The sequence below is a fragment of the Oxyura jamaicensis genome, chromosome 4 (assembly GCF_011077185.1).
Source record: "Oxyura jamaicensis isolate SHBP4307 breed ruddy duck chromosome 4, BPBGC_Ojam_1.0, whole genome shotgun sequence".
In the NCBI taxonomy this organism is placed as follows: Eukaryota; Metazoa; Chordata; class Aves; order Anseriformes; family Anatidae; genus Oxyura; species Oxyura jamaicensis.
The window spans coordinates 3,591,587-3,610,041 of record NC_048896.1 but is presented as its reverse complement, the minus strand read 5'-3'; the positions used below and the strand labels follow the sequence as shown (position 1 = coordinate 3,610,041).

Below are 18,455 nucleotides of genomic sequence, written 5' to 3'. Positions count from 1 at the left end.
AAAATAAAATAAAATAAAATAAAATAAAATAAAATAAAATAAAATAAAATAAAATAAAATAAAATAAAATAAAAATGAACAACTATAAAAAGAAAATAGGCGATGCAATCAAATAGAAAGTGGGTCTGATGGTGGGTCTATTCTTTTGATAGCTTTTTGATAGTTCTGTTTCCGGAGTAGAGTCAGTCCCTGAATTTGGTGAGGTAATGGCTATGTTTCTCCCCGTGCCTTAAGGACAAATAGCTCACTGCAGATGGTCTGACTTGCTGCTCAGGAGATCAGAAATACTTTAATTGTAAATTAATTTACAGTGTCAGCCTGTCAGTGTCTTCTATGTCACCACTAACACTTTTATGAGGTTTGCCAAGAGCCAATGGGCTTGCCATTGTTCCTGTTTATCTCAGTGGCCTTTAGTCTTACTGTGGAAGAGCTTAAAAATACACTATTCAGGGCAGACTTTATTCAAAACAAACGAACAAACAAAGAGTTCACAATGGTCCTTTCCAGTCTGAAGGTGGCTTCAAATCTATCAAGAAAGAATGTTAAAAATTTTACTCACATGGTAATGATTTCCAGTAAGGAATTCAGTGACTTTTTACTAAAATTATTTGTTAAAATTGACAAGTAAATACATTAGGAGATGTACTACTTATTCTTAATTTTCTCTTAAAATTAAATGTCTAGTCCCTAGACATTGTTGCTTTAACTAAATTTTCACTGTTAATAAGAAGCATCACTACCACACTGCTGTAGTTATCCCAAGACAATCATAAAGTGACACTTCTTAAAGAGCTTTTGCTTACCAATTTGTATCAATTGTCATTGATGTTGCTGTCCTTACTGCTTGTGTTTTTCTGTTGAGGTCTTGCCTTGTGTGCTTTTCAGTACTGTTGAGAGGTAAATGTTTTTTGCTTTTCTTTGCTTAATTTTTTTTTCTTTCTTTCTTTCTGAAAAGTATTTCAGTCTGAAGAACTTACGACTTATTTTGGAAGTAAATATTTTCATCAAGAATCCTTGTTCTAATTTAAAAATCAAAGTCAAGTCATTAGCTTTACTCTTTTCCTGCCCATCTCCAGTTAAAGAAATAATAGCTAGACAAATTTTGGTATCGTTTTGTCATCATACTTATGATGATAAGTATGATGATTTTATCATCATACTTATGATGATAAGTATGGCCAGCTGTGCTACGTAGCACATATATCTTTCCCTAGAAGAACGGCTGTTCTACAAAGCATAATCTCATGTAACAGTATCTAGGATGTACACCTGTTATTTCAGAGAAAAACAAACAAACTATTCCATTCTTATTTCTCAAAACCAATCAAGATTGGGTTGAAAATATAGGAAAGAAAAACGAAAAGATTTGCCACAGATAAACTGCATATGTCATAACAAACACAAAGTGTTTTAATATACCAGTTTCTGACATGATCAGGTTTGGCAGAGGTTCAAATAAGTTCAAATAAGGTAAAATAATGTGAAAAACTGGTAAGTATAATATAACTGATTAGTAGCTAACAAAGTTATGAGGTGCCCCAATGTACAGAACAATGATCTTACAAAAGAAAATCTTACAAAAAGAAATCTTACAAAATAAAGTTCACTCATTTTATAAATTTAATGCAATGGTGTGAAAGGAATCTCATCTGCTAAGACTAAATTAGTAATTTCAGATAAGTAATGGCACAGCGTCTTCAGATAAAATAACTGATTTTTAGGGCATTGTTTAAACATACTTATATATTTGCCATGTAAATGAAAAGCCTTTAATTTTTAAAGAATGTGCACTTAGTGCACTTTTTTTGTTTCGTGTGTTGCCTTTTTTGCACAATATTTTATTGGCTTCTACTGATAAAATAATGAACAAAGCTCAGGGTAACTTATAGATAATTTCCTGATCAAGTACACTTAGTTGTTCTTGAGTCAAATTCAGTTTGACTAATCCAGCAGTTATGAGCTATGCCATTTGTTTATATTATGGTAATTACAAGTTTTTCTATTCTCAGTAAGTTTTTCAGCAGACTGATGCTCAGATCAGTGTCAGTACTTTATTGATCCCTGTGACTTTTGGTTTCTCTTGGTCTTGGTTTTCTCTTTACTCTGTTTCTGTGTTCAAAGCCACTGCTTGTAGATCTACAATGCAAAAATATACAGAACAATATAGCAATAATGGCTATGGAAATAGCTGAGGATTTTAATTGAGTTTACTATGTGGGCTTGCCTTGTGTCTTGATGCATTTGAAACACAGTGCCTTCTGACTAATCTAAACGTGCCTCTTTCACCACTGAGTTAGATGTGATACTGTAGTGCAACTTTGAGACTTTTCTCTGGATAAAAAGCTCAATGTTAATACCATTCATCTGTCCATAATTTTGATCTAGGAAAAAGCATAATTAAAGTATGAATTATAATTATGTACAACTGAATTGTATATACTTCATTTACCTTCCTCTTTTTTTTTTTTCTTTTTTTTTTTCTTTTTTTCTTTTTTCTTTTTTTTTAGGAAGATCTCTGGAGTTCTTTAGGTTGATGCATGAGTAGGATTTAATAACAAAAGAATGTGATTTGTATTTGCTGCTCAGAGCCATAATATTTTTAAACATCAACAGCATGGAAATGACAAGTAAATGTACAGTTTAGTCCTGTCAAATAGTGTGGGTGTATGTGAAGTTGACAAGGCATGAACCGTGAAGTGGTATCCCTTTTAACCAGTATAGCACTAATGTACATTGATATAACATGAAGGGATAATATAGTCTTTCATTAATTGAAATTTCAAGAATTATGTAGAACTTTTGGAAGTTAATTCTATTGTTCTGGTACAAACTATACTTTAATGTCTTGAGAGTTTGAAACAAACTTTTTTGGACAAAAGGCTCTAAAGACTGAGAAAGGATTAAAGTCAGTTAAAAACTATACACTTAAATATTGTTATAACCATAATTGTCATTGTATTAGTATTCAGCCTGTGGAATAAAAAAAAAATTTATTCAAAATACTTTTGAATTAAGATTGAATTAAGGTTAACATTGTCACAAAAGCCATAGGAATTTGGGAACTTATATCATATTAAAATATATGTTTTCAAATGTTATAAAAGTAAATAAAAACTACATATAAAGACGTGAAGATGATTAAAGATGAACTATTTACTGAGGTTTAAATTAATAAAGAATTAATTCTGAAATACCAGATAAAATTTGAGGGATATGATTAGACTGAGATCATTGGCTCTTATTTTTTTTTCCAAGTGTCGTATGTTCTCCAAGTTACTGATATAATTACTGTATTGCTTAAATGTTTCTATAATTTTGAACACAATGTGGTTTTATATTGCTCATTTATTATATTGCTCAGTGCATGTATGTTATGTGGGATACCATGCACACTTACAGGCACAAATGATGAACTACATAATAAAAAAATAGTAAGAAAAGTAGTTTTTAAGTCCACATTGAAGCCTGAGTCTGTGGCTCACGTGATGGCATAGATCTTACCATGTTGGGTGGGAGGCATTCACGTGACCAGCCCATGGAAAGTACTCCTTGGAGATGCTCCTCTTTTAGGTCAAGCCTCTTTAAGCAGATACAATTGACTATGTGAGCAAAATGTACATCAGTTAAAAATAAAAAAATCAATAATTCATTGGCTAGCACACAAGCGATCACTAAGATGCAATGAGTTATTGAGATAAACAGTTATGCAGTCTTTCTGGGAGCAGATGGAGGGAGTCCATGGCACACAGGTCAGACCCTTGCCTTGGCTCTGGTTCCATCTCCTACCAGCTCTCTGGACACCATAAAATCATCCTAATAACCTGGTGACACACAGCTGACCTGAATAACCTCTCTGTTCTGTTATTTTTGCTTTTTGTTACATTTCCTTTGGAATTGTATACCTTGCTACATTGGTGTTTTTCCTCTTGCATAAAGAGATTACTGTCAATTCTGTCACAACAACCCTACTTCTGGCTGAAATTTTACCTTTCCATCTCCCTACAGACCACTTCCCAGCAATTCTGCAACAATCAGAGCCAACATTAGGGGGACAGGCCACCGATCCTTTGTATGCGGGCAGTGGTATCTACTGAGAAAAGTGGATATTAGTATTTCTTAGGATTTACAACTTCTTGGCAAAGAACTGACAAAGAAAGTGTAAATGTTTTCTTGTCTTGCCTTCAGACTTTTGTCAGACTTTGATTTGTTCAGCAATATGCTTTGAAAAGTTGGTATTTCCTGAAGCTCCTGGATATGAGCAGTTAGACTGATGCCTATGGAAAAGAGGTTCCATAATTAAAAGCCCCAGCATTTCTTGTCTCTAAAATGCCCTGGGAATGGTCCTTCTGATATTTCTTACCTTGACAGCTAGTCTTACAAAGGAGCAGAACATTCAAAAATGTTCTATTATTAGAGCAAGCTTTAGGCAAGCTACTTAACTTATCAAAACATATATTAGTGCAAGGTTACCAATTCCAGTCCTTTTCCAATGCACAGCACCAACTGGAAAAAAGATTACTAGAAATTTCCTTTTCCTACATTGAGGTATTGGTTGCCTTTAGTAAGGTTTTTCTAGGGACAAGTTTTTTTATCTAGGCCTCTGTAATTAATATAAACATGTTGCACTCATTTTGCATCCCCAGTAATTTGTATGAACTTAGTTTAAAACTATATTTGAGCTCATAACCCGCAGTATAATATTTTGTAGCAAACAACTCAATTATATCTTCAGCCTGATGAACTGCGTAATTTACAGAGGTAGGCTGTGGAAAATATTTTCAATTTACAACTATTTTTAAAGAAAGTTTCATAAGTTATTTATCAGGAAATTAAAAAAAATAATAACCATATAAGATTCATCAAAATTTAAACAATTTACAAACAAGAAGTAAATATTTACTTAAGGAAATTGTCTCCTGTGTGTACAATATGTGTTGGAATAGAACACTTAATGTCTATATGTTTTATAGGTTTTTATTAGTTATAAAGAATAGCAGGAAGTAGTGAAAATAATTAGGAAAATAATAACCAATTTTGAGTACTTATGCCTCACTTCTTTTACTGCAGCACACATTTCAACCTTAGCTGCCAAGCTTAAGGGCCAGGCATAATGTTTTTAATCACAAATTAAATTCTGAATTATTAAAGTTCTTCCAGTTTTACACAACAATCTTTAATCATTAAAATTTAGTTCACTGCTTTCTGTTAACAGAAGTTTGTTTTCAGCACATAATCAGCATTTGCTGGATGTGAATATGTAGAAACTGTTCTCTTTTACAGGAATGTGTCTTAGCAACCATGTCCTCTTGATTCCTTTGGGTACACAGGGGAAAGAAATTAAACTTTCTTTTCTAATTAACATAATGCAGTTAGTCCAGATTGACAAAGGGGTGGCTGTACATCTGTGACTGAGGGAATAAACCAAATATGTCAATTTGGATAAAAAAGTAAACATTCTATATTCATCACAGAATTTCAGATTAATTGTCAGCACAATAATTATGTAAGTGTAATTAATGTGCAGACTCTGAAGTCACTTGAGTAACAGGAATGCCCAAATACAAGTCTGTAGTGTTGTCAACATTTATGCAACGGGAATTTTAAGGGTGCTGTTATATATAATTAATTCAGCAAGTTGCCTGCTTATCAGCTAAATAAAATGATTAATGGTTATGACCCTGGTAAATTTTTGACAGTCATCTATTGTGATTGTAACAAGGCTGTTTTATGGAATGGTGGGTTTTGATTGCATGTTGTCTTGTCAGTTGTGTCTTTGCTTTCACCTTGCTAGCCAAGCATCTTCTCCATCTCTGGCTTACAAACTAAACTGAAAAGGCAGCTGTTAAAATGTTCATCATTACATTTGTTCTTATTGTAATTACTTTGTGCAAACTGGAATATATGTTTCTATATACATATATTCAATTTATATACACATATTTACTTCATGTATATGTACATACATATTTACATGTATATACACTATATATACTTATATGTGTATATATAAATTGAATATATGTTTCAATATACATGTTGCAAGATCTGTAGTTTTTAATTTTAAGTTTACTGCAGTGTGACTTTGTACACTTGAGCTGCAGCTGAAGGGCTCATAGAACAGTTTCATCCCCCAGATGTTTACATGGATTTTTAAGGAATACAAAAAAACATTATCTCACTTCTGCCAAAATAATTTTTAAGCCTATAATTATACATAATTTGTTCATAAATCATATTTTAAGCAAAAAGAAAAGAGGCAGTTAGAGATTTCACTTTCTAGGAGTAGCTGAGGAGTATAACAGAGGGTATTTTGCTGAAAGACATTTCTGAAGTAGAGTGGGGCAGACTGAAGTAATAAAATAATACTAATAAAAAAGGGGGGGGGGGCCCCCCCCCGAGGGAGACCAAATCATGAAGGCACACCCATGTGACTCAACAGGAATATAAAGTATTTTTAGTTTTATTGTGAATTCGGCAAACAAGGAATAAAAGTTTGGAAAATCAGAAATCTTGAGAAAAAAAATATGCTCAGTAGTAGTACATTGTAATGTGCAGTAGTACATTTTGTTTGAAATACTTTGCATTTATCTTATGAGATTACAAGAGTTAAACATAATAATGATAAAGTAGTGACATGGAGATAAAAGCTGAAGACTCAGAAATATGAAAATGTGAAATAAATTACACTAATTGAAACTTAGTTTTCCTTCTAGAGTCTGCCTTTAGTCCCCATGCCAATGGCAATTACGTACACTAGAATCTGGGACTTGTTTTTGAGGACACTCAACTTTGATCAGCTTGCAGTAGAGTGCCTTCCTGGATGTAACTGACTTCCAACTAGTGTGAAAAGTCAACTCCACTTTGCAGTTTTCTAAGGCAGTCTGTCTGGACTGTGCAGAAAATCTTCATGTGTTTGAAACTGCAGGCATTTATTTCACTGGATGCAATACAATCTATCACTGATCAACCAATGTGTTTTGCAGTGCAGGAAGCCAGTTTACACTTAATTTTGTTTCCACCTTGTGATGATACTCAAATTTCAATTTTTACTTTACAATTTGGTTTTAGTATAGCATAACTGTTTTATGTATTCAGATTCAGATAGTTGTTTACCTTTAAGTATTCAACAACTAACATTTCATAGTTTTGCAGTCTTTTTAATTCCCCCCCTCCTCCCTCCCCAGTAAAGGAAAGAATATACAAAGATACCATTCTTACTTATTAGCAGCAACAATATTCTATGTTGTTTCAATTAGGATTCAACAGAATTAAGAGATAACTAAAGTAGATATTTCAATGATTTTAACTACATAATCTTTCACACTACCAATAAAATTTGGTACCAAATGTCCCTGTTAAACCACACACACACACAAAAAGTAACTAGATGCATGTCAAATATTAAGTATAGGTCAGTGAAACAAATTAAGACAAATGTAGTTGTACTACTCTTAGCTTTCCACTTCAGTTCTGCTGTCCATGTGTTTTCTATGTTTTATGATAATGAAGAATTACAGCAGTTTTGCAAGCCTATCCTGTGTATCCAGACATATTTTTCATGGGCTTTGCAATATTTCTGACTTTCCCTTCTAAATAAGTAAATGCTCTGAAATGCTTTTGAAATTGCAGGTACTAAGCCATCGCCTGTTCTTTCCTTCCAATGTCATTTAACTCATATTTCTAGTGGTGCAAATAGTTAATATAAGTGAAATGCTAAATAAAACTGCATAAATTAAGTCATAGGTTGTCTGAGAAATATATATATATATATTTGCTATTGATTTTCCATATATTTGAAATGTGTTGTATATGATACAGATAACAAGAGGCTACAACAGAATGTATTTTAAAATATGTAAACCTGAGTGAAATATTGAATTTTAAGTTACCATAGCAGGTCTTTCAAATATCCACACATGACTAAATAGATCTGATCTTTAGCCATTTTGCATGAGATGTTACTATGGTGGACACAGTACTGAGCTAATTCAGAGAACTGTCAGTCATGCAATGCATCTGTCATGCAGAGAGTCTCTCTCCCTAGATCTAATTTCAAGCTCCTCCATGGTATCCTATTATCCAAGACTTTTGCACATATTTGATATGGGGGATTCAGTTTTCTACAAATGAGCATCATACGTTTTCTGGAGACCTAAGAGATCTAAGATAATATGCATCTCCTTTTCCTAACCCACTTCTCTCTGACACTTTTTCCTTCTTATCCCATATTTTTTCTCCCACAGTATATATGTGGATTAAAGGATATTCTTCTTTAGGAGGTGTTTCTATATATGTCTTCCCCATAAATCTAATAATGTTTTTTAGATTACAAAACTTTGCCTTAGTGTTTGAAAGTTGGTATACTGGCATATGTTGCACTGATTTGTACACTAGTAATACTTCTTGGACAGTGGGATAAAATACTTATTAGCTAGTAAGAGCTAGTAAGGTTTCGTATATTTTTTTGATTGCCCCACATCCCTGATGACCTCTCCTGGCACTTGAGATTCTTGATGTCTTGTGCTGGTCCCTGTAGGAAAGAGCACTTGAAATAGGAGCCACAGTTACCTGTCTTGCCAGAGACTTGCTTTCCTGAGATGAACTTCTGAAGGACCCCATGTAGAGGCAATGATGCAGGTCCACTATGAATTTCAATAAACACAGTGCAGAAAGTGCTACTTCAAGGGGAAATGTAAAAAAACATAGGTGTTCATGAGAAGAAACTGTACTTTGATTATTTCATTTCAGTTTGTAACGCTTAAAATATTTGCATAACAACAATAACATTAAACTAGATCTAGGTAAGATTTCGCCTCCAAAAGAGCTTATTACTGTTATGCTTCTCACCATGAGGAAACATAAATTCTATCTGTGAATAATCCCAAACAATTCCTTCATTCATTTTCAGAAACTGACTCATTTCTACTTGCATTTCAGATTTGAAATGTGAACTGAAATATGTCTCTGTAGATAATAAACAGTAACAATGAACACAATAAATAATTTAGTTGGTAAATCCAACAGATTTGTTCATGGATATCAGAAGCAAGGGTGATTAAGGGATATGGCAGCTTGGATAAACTATAGTAACACCCTTAGCTGGCTGAGCTAAATTCATAATATTGCTAAGAATAACTATGGAAATGCTTTGTCACTTCCAAGGCAATGCTCCATTCCTCACTGCAAAAACAATTGTACAAATCCATTTAATCTTTAGTTCACATAGTGGCTGGTTGTCAGTTGCACCTCATCTCTCTTTCAGATTCCTATGAAACTGCTTAGGACAGTTTATTCGTTGCTTTACTTGTCATTTACATGTCTCTTTAGCCCTGTGCTATTCTGAATATGTTTTTTTTTTCTTCTTCTTCTTTTTTTTTTTTTTTCTTTCTCAGTAGTAGTTGTGAAAAGAAGTTTCTATCTCTCTATATATTCCTTCTCTAAAATAATATATGCTCATATATAAGTGGTGCTAAATCTCCACCCATTAATATACACAGATATATATTGCTTCCTGGCCTGTGTTCTCAGAAAGATGTCCACTATCCTAATCACCTAAGCAGCAATTGTTTCAGTGAGAACAACACAAGATACCATTGAGAATTTAGTATTTGAAACAAAAAATAGAACAGATAAACAGTAATCAAATGCTGAGATGTATCTAGAAGAGAGTTTGCCAAGATACCTTCTTGTTAAAGTTTGGATTTTATGCCTGATATACACAATGAATCAATAAACTTTTTTTTTTTTTTTTTTTTTTTTTTTTAAACTGTGTAAATAGAAAAAATTCCTTCTGAACTTTTCTGGTTTTGTTTGTTTTATTTTTTTTGTTGTTGTTTGCTTGTTTACAATTTGCTTGTTTTTGTATATAGAGCCATGTATTATTTTACTGTCTTTTCTGTTTTTAAATGATAGGGGGCTAGTCAATCACAACTGCATAGCACAAAATTCTGCAGGGTTATTAATAGATTAACACTATTTAAGTGTTCCTCTACACAGGTGATGCTCGGCGTGGGCCGCCTGAGATTTCTGGTGGCTACCTCTGCCACGAAGGAGCACAAACTGAGCTGCTGAGTCCTGAGATACCTGCTGCCGGCGGATCAGCAGCATACCAGCACAACAGGGTTCTCTATTAGCACAGTAAGTCCTGCCTTTTCCTTGGATTTGCCAAATATTACCAGTTTCTCTAAAGGTGTGGCTAAGGTTGAGGGGTTGAGGGACACCCCCCAAAGTGTACTACAGGTAGCTGGAGGGAGGAAACATGGAGGGAGCAAATGATGCTGTTTGTTTTGTTTTGTGTTTGTGTTTGTTTGTTTTGTTTTGTTTTTGTTTTATTGTTTTGTGATTCTCCCAGAGGAAGACTGGATACTTCACCTTACAGTCTTCAGATCTGCTCTCTGCAGCATTTTTCTGGCAAGAGCAACAACTAGTTTTCCTATGATGGTTCTGACAGTTTAATAATAAACAAGTGACAAAGAGTTAAAAAGAGGGAAACAAGTAGAGGGGAGGCCTTTGTGTTTGTAGCTAGTAATGCTTCCAAACTGGAAAAGAAAAACGAGGATTTTCTAAAAAAATAAGAAGTGCTTAAAAGAAAATACAAAATAAAACTTTGAATAAAATAAGCTCCAGATGGTCATTAAATATGTTAAATGGCAGTCTGCTTTCAGCCCACCAGGCACCAATTTTATTATTCTAATAACATCTTAAAATGAAAAAGATAAAGTCTTGTAAAAAGAGGCTGTTAACTTTGATGGTGCTTAATCCAGATAACTTTTAGAATCTCCATTAATGCACAAAGATACAAAACATATATTCAGCCCCCAAAATAGTTCTTTGCTAAAAGGTGATCATGTGGACATTTGCAGTATTTTTCAGTTATCTTTTGCATGCAGATGCTTAAAAAGACACATTTTCAAAAGATGAGACTTAACAAACACTGCATTGTAAAATGAAATTGTTTATTCTGAAATCAAAATTTTGGATGTTGAAAATTCAGATAAGAATACATCACATAGTACTACATACACATTAATAATATTTGATATATATTACATATATATATGAATATTTGATCATGCGATAAGGTAAATCATTCTCAACTACTGAGAATTATTTCCACACTAGTTTATAGGGGTGTTCATAAGATAGAGATTTCTGGTATGGGATTTGTGTATTCATTTTTAGATGTTTAAATATAAAAGTTTGATATGATGTGAATAAATATAACTGGGGTCACTTCACATTTTCAGAGACTGGAAATTGAATGCTATGATCTCATTGCATTTGCTTCTTTCGAGAGGATGTGAAGTCTGAGATCTTGAAATGGTAAAACTCCCTTTCTAAAAGTCCCCAAGCATTTACAGTATTGTTTCAAATGAAGCTTGGTTTTCTGTAAAGGAATTTTAGGGCATTTAGATTATAACAAATCCTAATTCCAACATCGAGGCAGTATAGCCTTCCAGACTGAGTTACCTTTAATGCTTTATGTTTGCGGTAACATTTTCCTAGCTTATTCAAAGAAGTTTGCTCTTTGCTTTGATTTCACATCCTAGGTATGATTGTAAATTTTTCAGTCTTTATGGCTAATTTAGATTTTTATATTTTTATACAGTGATGTAGTTCTAAAATTTTGAGAAATGCAATTAAATACTTCAGTGGTATTTATTAATTTAAATAGCTTCTATAAGTATTTTTATGATGCTTCCCTCAATGCATTCTTTTCCAGACCTTGTCTGTGACAGCTGTGTATAGAATCAGGTATTGACCAAACAGAAAGTGTGCAAATATATCTGCCCCTTTACAGATGTGTTAGCTCAACTGGAAGTGAGTTCTGTAATGTGCAATAATAATCTGAGGAGATACCGAGGATTAATTTTTTCCTCAGTGATCAGCATGACAAACCCAAAACTGCAGAAGACAGTCTACAATTCATTGTGCATTATGTATCAGCTTTTATTAAAAAATAGGAAAACTATTGAATAGTATTGAGGACACAAGCTTGATTTATTTATCCTGATGATGTTTCCCATAGAGTGTCTACATTTTTTGTTTTGTATCCCTGTTCTATTCATTTCACACAACCCAAGTAGTATCCTCAGTCTAAATTCTCATTATTCATTTATTAATCATAATTAATTCCTTTGTTTTTCACTGATTTTCAAAATTAAGTTAGAACATGAAAGAAAAATGGCAATAAAATTATTTCATTTGTGTGAGGGAAGACATTTTTTATATGCCTTATGGAAATGAAAATACTAAATTGTTATGTCAAAAGTAAAGAAATCACTTGCATTCTATGAACTAGAGGAATAAAATCCTGTTACAAGTTAATATTTTTTGAGCAGCAGTTTCTGAGTGGAAGGGTTTGAAATACATTGCTGATTAAAAGGATAATGCAGAGAAATCTTTTTCAAATGCAGGCAGGTCCTTTTCTGCCTACAGAATTTTCCTTAATGGAATCCAGGGAAAAGGAATGTTAGTGGAAAAATTGTAAAACTGTCTAACTTAGAAATAGGCTAAAACTCCTTTTATCCACACTTATGCCTACCTTCTGTCCCCCAAAGTCAATCATGTTCGGACTCGAACATTTGTAGTTACTGTCTGTCTAGAAAGTGAGTCAGTGAAAAAGCTAATTTATTGAGCAGCTGAAGCTAATAATAGAAATTTCCTTTTGGATGCAAAATAAACTATATAAGATAGAGGAAATGGGTTGAGCTTCTTATCCAAGAAAATACCAGGGTTTGTATTTTTGTTTGTCCTAGCAGAAAAACAAGTAAGTGTTGCAGCAGGAGTATTATTCTTGGTAAAAGAAGCAGCCTTATTACTGTAGTGCAGCGTTCTGAAAGTATAAGTGGGACATGAGTGATTAAGTTCTCAAGACATTGAGAAAACTGTCTTTGCTGGTGGTCTAAAAGAGATATTCCACAAAAAGTAGCTGGAAAAATGTTATCTTATTCTACTTGAATTCACAGTATTTTATCAACTGGATTGACCTTCAGAACTGACAGCATAAAAACTTTGAATATTCCAAATTTTCACAGGTAATTTCATTTGTTCTGAGATGGAGCTCTGTACCCAAGCTATAAAATGTCTTGAAAAACAGAATGTCAAGAAACATTTAATTCCTCTCAGAAATACATTTCTCAACATACAGCAGTTTCCACACTGAAAATATATTTTATTAGTTCATATATGAGACTATTAGTTCATTTTTTGAGGAAACAATACCTTGAAAAATGTGCATGAGAGTGGATATATGAACATATATATACATGCACGGTAGCTAGCTTCTGCAGTAATTTTTAAAATGGATCAGCAGATGCCTTTACATCCAAGCTGGATTAGCTCCAAGACCTGTGAAAAAATTGTATTCCTCCAAAGGTATTCTGTATAATGAGACAACTGGTAAACAGTCTGGCCAGAACTACACTGCACAGCTAAAGTAGGTTGGAATGAACCCGAAAGAAATTTGTCCATAGTCTTTAAACACAAACAGATGCATTTACCTTCCCTAAATAGATGGCAATAACAGAACAAGGAGTCTCATTACCAATCAGCAGTTCAGTCTGTTAATGTTACCAAAGGGCTGTCTGCTCAATTAAAAAAGTATAGTGCTTTCCAGTCAGATTACTCTTCTTCCTTCATTGAAAAAATGCATATTTTTGTTCTTTTCAGTCACAATTCCCAATATCACAACAAATGGGGGAAATATCTGAAATTCATTAAAGATCATATATTTTCATATCTGTTTCTAGTCATTATTGGCTTGAGATAATTGACTCAGCAAACCGAGAGTAACAAATATTAGACATTTTAAGAAAGAAAACAAAAAAAAAAGTTGGAGGAGCATTTCTGCAAAATTTAAAAAGACGGGGTGGCTTTTCTTGGTTCCTGACTGAGCAAAGTTATGTTTGCCTGTTGTGGCACATAAATATGTTTAAATTCTTTTGCATAAATGTGGAAGTATGTCTTACCAATCAATGAAGCCTCAGAATTTTTGCTGTGCTTGTAGGAACCAACAAGACATGAAATTTGCACTATGAAAAGTACTCAGGAACACTGTAACATAACTGTGCAAGGAGTAAGGAGTAAATCAGCTGCTCTGCTTTTTTTTTTTTTTTTTTTGAGCACGCCAGACTCCGTGGAGGAATGAGAGGAAAAACAGAGAATGAAAAAGGAAATCCTCTTGACTCTGTTGCCTATGGATATTGAAGTGCAGGGGGTATTATAGCTACTTAGCTGCTTCTGTCTGGGAACATTTACTTGTTGAATTATGGCAGCCTAAAATCACATATATTTACAGAAAGAATAAGAGCAGCAGCAGAAGCAGAATGGATCTCAGGGTTTCCAGTCTCACTGTAGCAACGGCAGAGGCTGACACTATTCAAGTTCTGTAAAGCTGCAAGTAATTTTCCATAACAATACCTAAAAAAATATGGATTATTTTTTTTGAATCCTTAACAATAATCTGAGTTTTTTCCTACATTTTCTTTATTTATATAAATGTGGACACAGTTCTCATCTTTGTAGAAGATTAGTAAAGAGAACTGAGGATTCTGGACAAGAGACAAGCTTCAGATAAAGCACTAGAGGGTCATGTTTAGAATGTCTTTATGAAACACTGAATTTTAATCATAGTTGATAAAAACACCAAGGAAGCACTGCACTCTATAGCAGTGTACAGGACAGTGCAAACATGCATGTGAGTTAGTAAGAAAAAATTGAAGAAATTGGAGATCAATGGAGATCAACAATGGATGAAGAATCCAGCAACAATTATGTTAAAAAATATTTTATTCCTCCTTTTTAAAATAAATTGTGAGGTCTGCTTTTTCACTTTTTTTCCTTTTTGACTTTCAAGAAGGACTGTTGAATTGCCTTGCCTGAGCCGGGGGATTGGGCCAGGCAACTTGCACAGGTCCTTTCCAACCTTGACTATTCTGATTCTGTGAATTGAAGGTAGAAACTAATGTGATTGTTGGAGAGCATGATTACGAAGCAGAGTGCACAGATTCTTCAAAATGTTCCCTCCTAAATATTTGAATTTATTGGTTGAGTGGTCTTCCATTCTTAATAATAATACTATTATTAAAGTATATATAGAACCGCACAGTTACATGATCTGACAAAAGTTTAAATGGCTTCAAAATTCCTGTTGCATTCACAAGTACAATTATTTTTGTTTTAAAATGTCATAACAAATGATTTTTTAAATGATTTGATATACAATTTAAATGCAAGAATACAGTTGCAACTCTGGTATCATTTGATGTTACCTAAACTTATAAAATATTAAATATATGTCCTTAAAGCAAATTCTGCTTTCTTTCTTCCTCTTTCATGTTGAGCTTCATTGCAAGTACAGGATTTTATATTTTTTGGTTCTGATGAAAATAATATCAAGTGACAGCCTTGGAGTGTTAGGTGATGAAGGCATGAACTTGTTCCCAGAGTTAACATACAAGCTGAAAGGTTTTCTTTGTTACTAAAAGTTCACATTTTTTATTCATTAAATACTTCATTTTCATTTTCAAATAGAAAATGAGAGTCAAATGTGTATTTTATTTTTATTTTTTTTAAATTCACTGGGACTTAGATGAAGCTTAATTTATTTCAGCAGCTGAAACTTGTCCTCTTAGTCAAGTTTCATCATTTTCAGATAATGGAATCTTGCAGCAGTCCTGCATTAGAATGGGAGGCAAAGCATTTTGTAGCTTAACTTTCAGGGTTGTGTGACACAGTTATCACCTCTAAATAAGGGAACAAACTTTGCTTATCTATACTAGTCATATGTTGAGATTCAAATAGAAAAATCACAGTAGAATGTGGTTTCAAAGCATAAGGGTATTATGGAAATAGCAAGCAATACTTTCATATCCGACACTGTCACTAAATAAGTCTACTTTCTTAGCCCTTTGAAAGGGAGCACAGAACTTGAAGTTTATGTTTAAATAAATATAGAAGGCATCATTCAAAGTCTGCCAAGGCTACTGCACTGGTAAATGTCAAAACTCTAATCCTGCTAAGGGAGCTGGCCAAGCAAGGCTGCTGCTTTTTTTAGAATAACATGCAGAAGCCTCCAGTCCACTGTTCTCTAGTTGATCTCCAACTCATTGCTAGCCTCTCCTATTGTTATAAAATTGAATTAGTCCTTCATTATGAAGGAAATAGGTGCAGATAAATGTTTGATATTCTGCCTCTGGCAATGGCTAATACTATGTGCTTCAGAGAAAACACAAAAATATCCCATAATACTACTAAGTCCAATCTGCAATGCTGGATGTAAGATAACAGGCCTTCCTGATGCCTGTAGGGCAGAATTGTGCCCTGTTGCATGAGCCTAAATTAATCTTTTCCTAAGCAGTGTTATTTCAGATACTGCTATTGGTCAATTATGCAGGCCCTTTTAAAATTCCATGCTCAGCTGTTGTACTGCGTAAGTAATTATTTCCTATTGGGTATTCCATGTCTACTAACTATAAATCTTCGTGAATAACCCACTTGTTTTTCTGTTCTGACAGATGCTCCCTGGGAATGCTTGTTAAAAGGAAGAAGTACTTCTGTCTGCATCTGGTGAAGTCAGCCCCAAAGTAGATGAAATACTAAACAGCACCAGCCAGAGATTATGCATCCTGATGCTCATAGGTAATCCACTCTTTCCCTTTGGAATGTTAAATACTTGGAAAAGAACCATTTAAACCACAATGTGTAAGGATTTTTGTGTTGTTTACTACAGATCACATTAATCTAGAAGTATGCTCTTTCCTTAATTTCCTCAGTGATTATAAAGAAAAAAATAATAGTTCCAGAACTCGTTCTTCATAAAATGAACTTGCCAGTAGCTAAGGCAAATATTTAATTTGATAATGAAACATGCAAGATTCTGTCATTCTTTGTCCTCCCTCTTATTAAGTTTATTACAATGGAGAAGAACATAGCATAGCATGTGGAAGACCAAATCTTTTCACTCTAATCTGAGTAATTTGAATATCTCAACCTTTTTTAAGTCCGTCTGGCTTCTGATAGATAAACCTGCTATATGTTAGTGGCTCAGCATCCCCCTTTAGTTTCTCAAAGGACTTAACTTTTATTAAGCAAGAGGGATTCCAAAGAAAAACAGCAACTTTAAAAAATAATAATTTTAGCTGGGCTCCATTCAGCTTAGAAGTGGTCTCACATCAGGTTTGAGACAAAACCATACTGTTATTAGAATTCACAAGAAAAAATAAAATGATGATAATTATTTAGCTCTAAGAATTTATAGATGAAAAAACATTAGACTGTGTTATATAAATAAATTACCCGTAATTCTTTCAGCTTTCTGCCAATTTGTTTTTTTTTCAGTTTTCTTTTTCTTTTGGTGAATGCCAGAAAAGAACCTATTAAAAGAAAAGCCTAGCCTGCTGCCTGCTGTGACTTTTAGGCTAGACAGTGTTTTGAAGTAGCTGTAGCTTTGCTCTAGGTTTCCACCCACTGGCATAGCACAGCATTTGTGTTCAGTACCTCTGGAGTTCCCTGTAGGGAATGCCATCTGAGGCAGATGTTGCTGGTGGGCTGGGAGGGGAGGCTGGGTCAGAAACGCTTCTGGTTTAAAGTGCCTCAAACTAAGCTTGGATGTCACTGAATTTTCACGGCAGAGAGCTAAGGAGGTATCAGTCACACAGGATACCAAAGGTAGATGTGACTTCCTGGTATATCTATTCCACATTTCATATGCACAGCATACACACAGCTAAATCAGCATTAGCTTTCCCTGCAGTTTCCTATGTTTTCATACAATTTTCTTCATATTATTCTTACTCAGTTTAGCCCGGGTCATTTACTTTGTTTGTTTGTTTCTCCCTGCTGTTCCTTGATGTCTCAAACATATCTCTACCAGGCAAGTTTCTAAGCAAGCTGGTTTCTAAACAAAAATGTCAGAAATTCAGTACATAAATTTTGCTGTTGTTTCAGAGAAACTACTTCTATTTCATTTCAGCAGCCTTAGGATCTTCAGTATTTTTTTTAAAAAGGTCAGTCTTCCTCATGAAAAGTAACAGTTTAAAGCAGGATGCTATATTTTACCATAAAGTAAAACCATTTTACCTGTGAAGGGACTGAAACTGATCATATTAAGAACTGGAGAAAAACGCTATAATAGTAAGGAATGGACATTATGGGTAAAAAATGTTCACCTGTATCATGGTTTTGGATCACACAAGGGGGACTGTGAGAAACTACCTGTAAATTGTATGTTTGATCAGTGTTTGAAGGACTTTTTCAGATATGCACTGCAGGAGTGCTTCTATCAGTGCATAGCTTCTGACAAGTAATCTAGAGGGAAGAGAGTAATTGAATGCTAGCTTGGAGATACAGATCATCAACTGATTTTTCCTCTGAGATTTATATATGGATGACAGAACAGGAGAGTAGAACGGGAAGGGAGGGTATTTTGAATATATTGAAGTTTACTGCATTTT

At 33.9% G+C, this 18,455-nt stretch overlaps 1 long non-coding RNA gene across 1 annotated transcript in view; it reads left to right on the top strand.

The window, feature by feature from the left end:
- LOC118166108 overlaps positions 1–18,455 on the top strand; it is a 75,223-nt gene that overhangs the window by 48,896 nt on the left and 7,872 nt on the right. Inside the window, exon 2 of the long non-coding RNA XR_004750352.1 lies at positions 16,518–16,641. This is a non-coding gene — a long non-coding RNA (uncharacterized LOC118166108). The remainder of the gene's footprint in view (positions 1–16,517; positions 16,642–18,455) is intronic.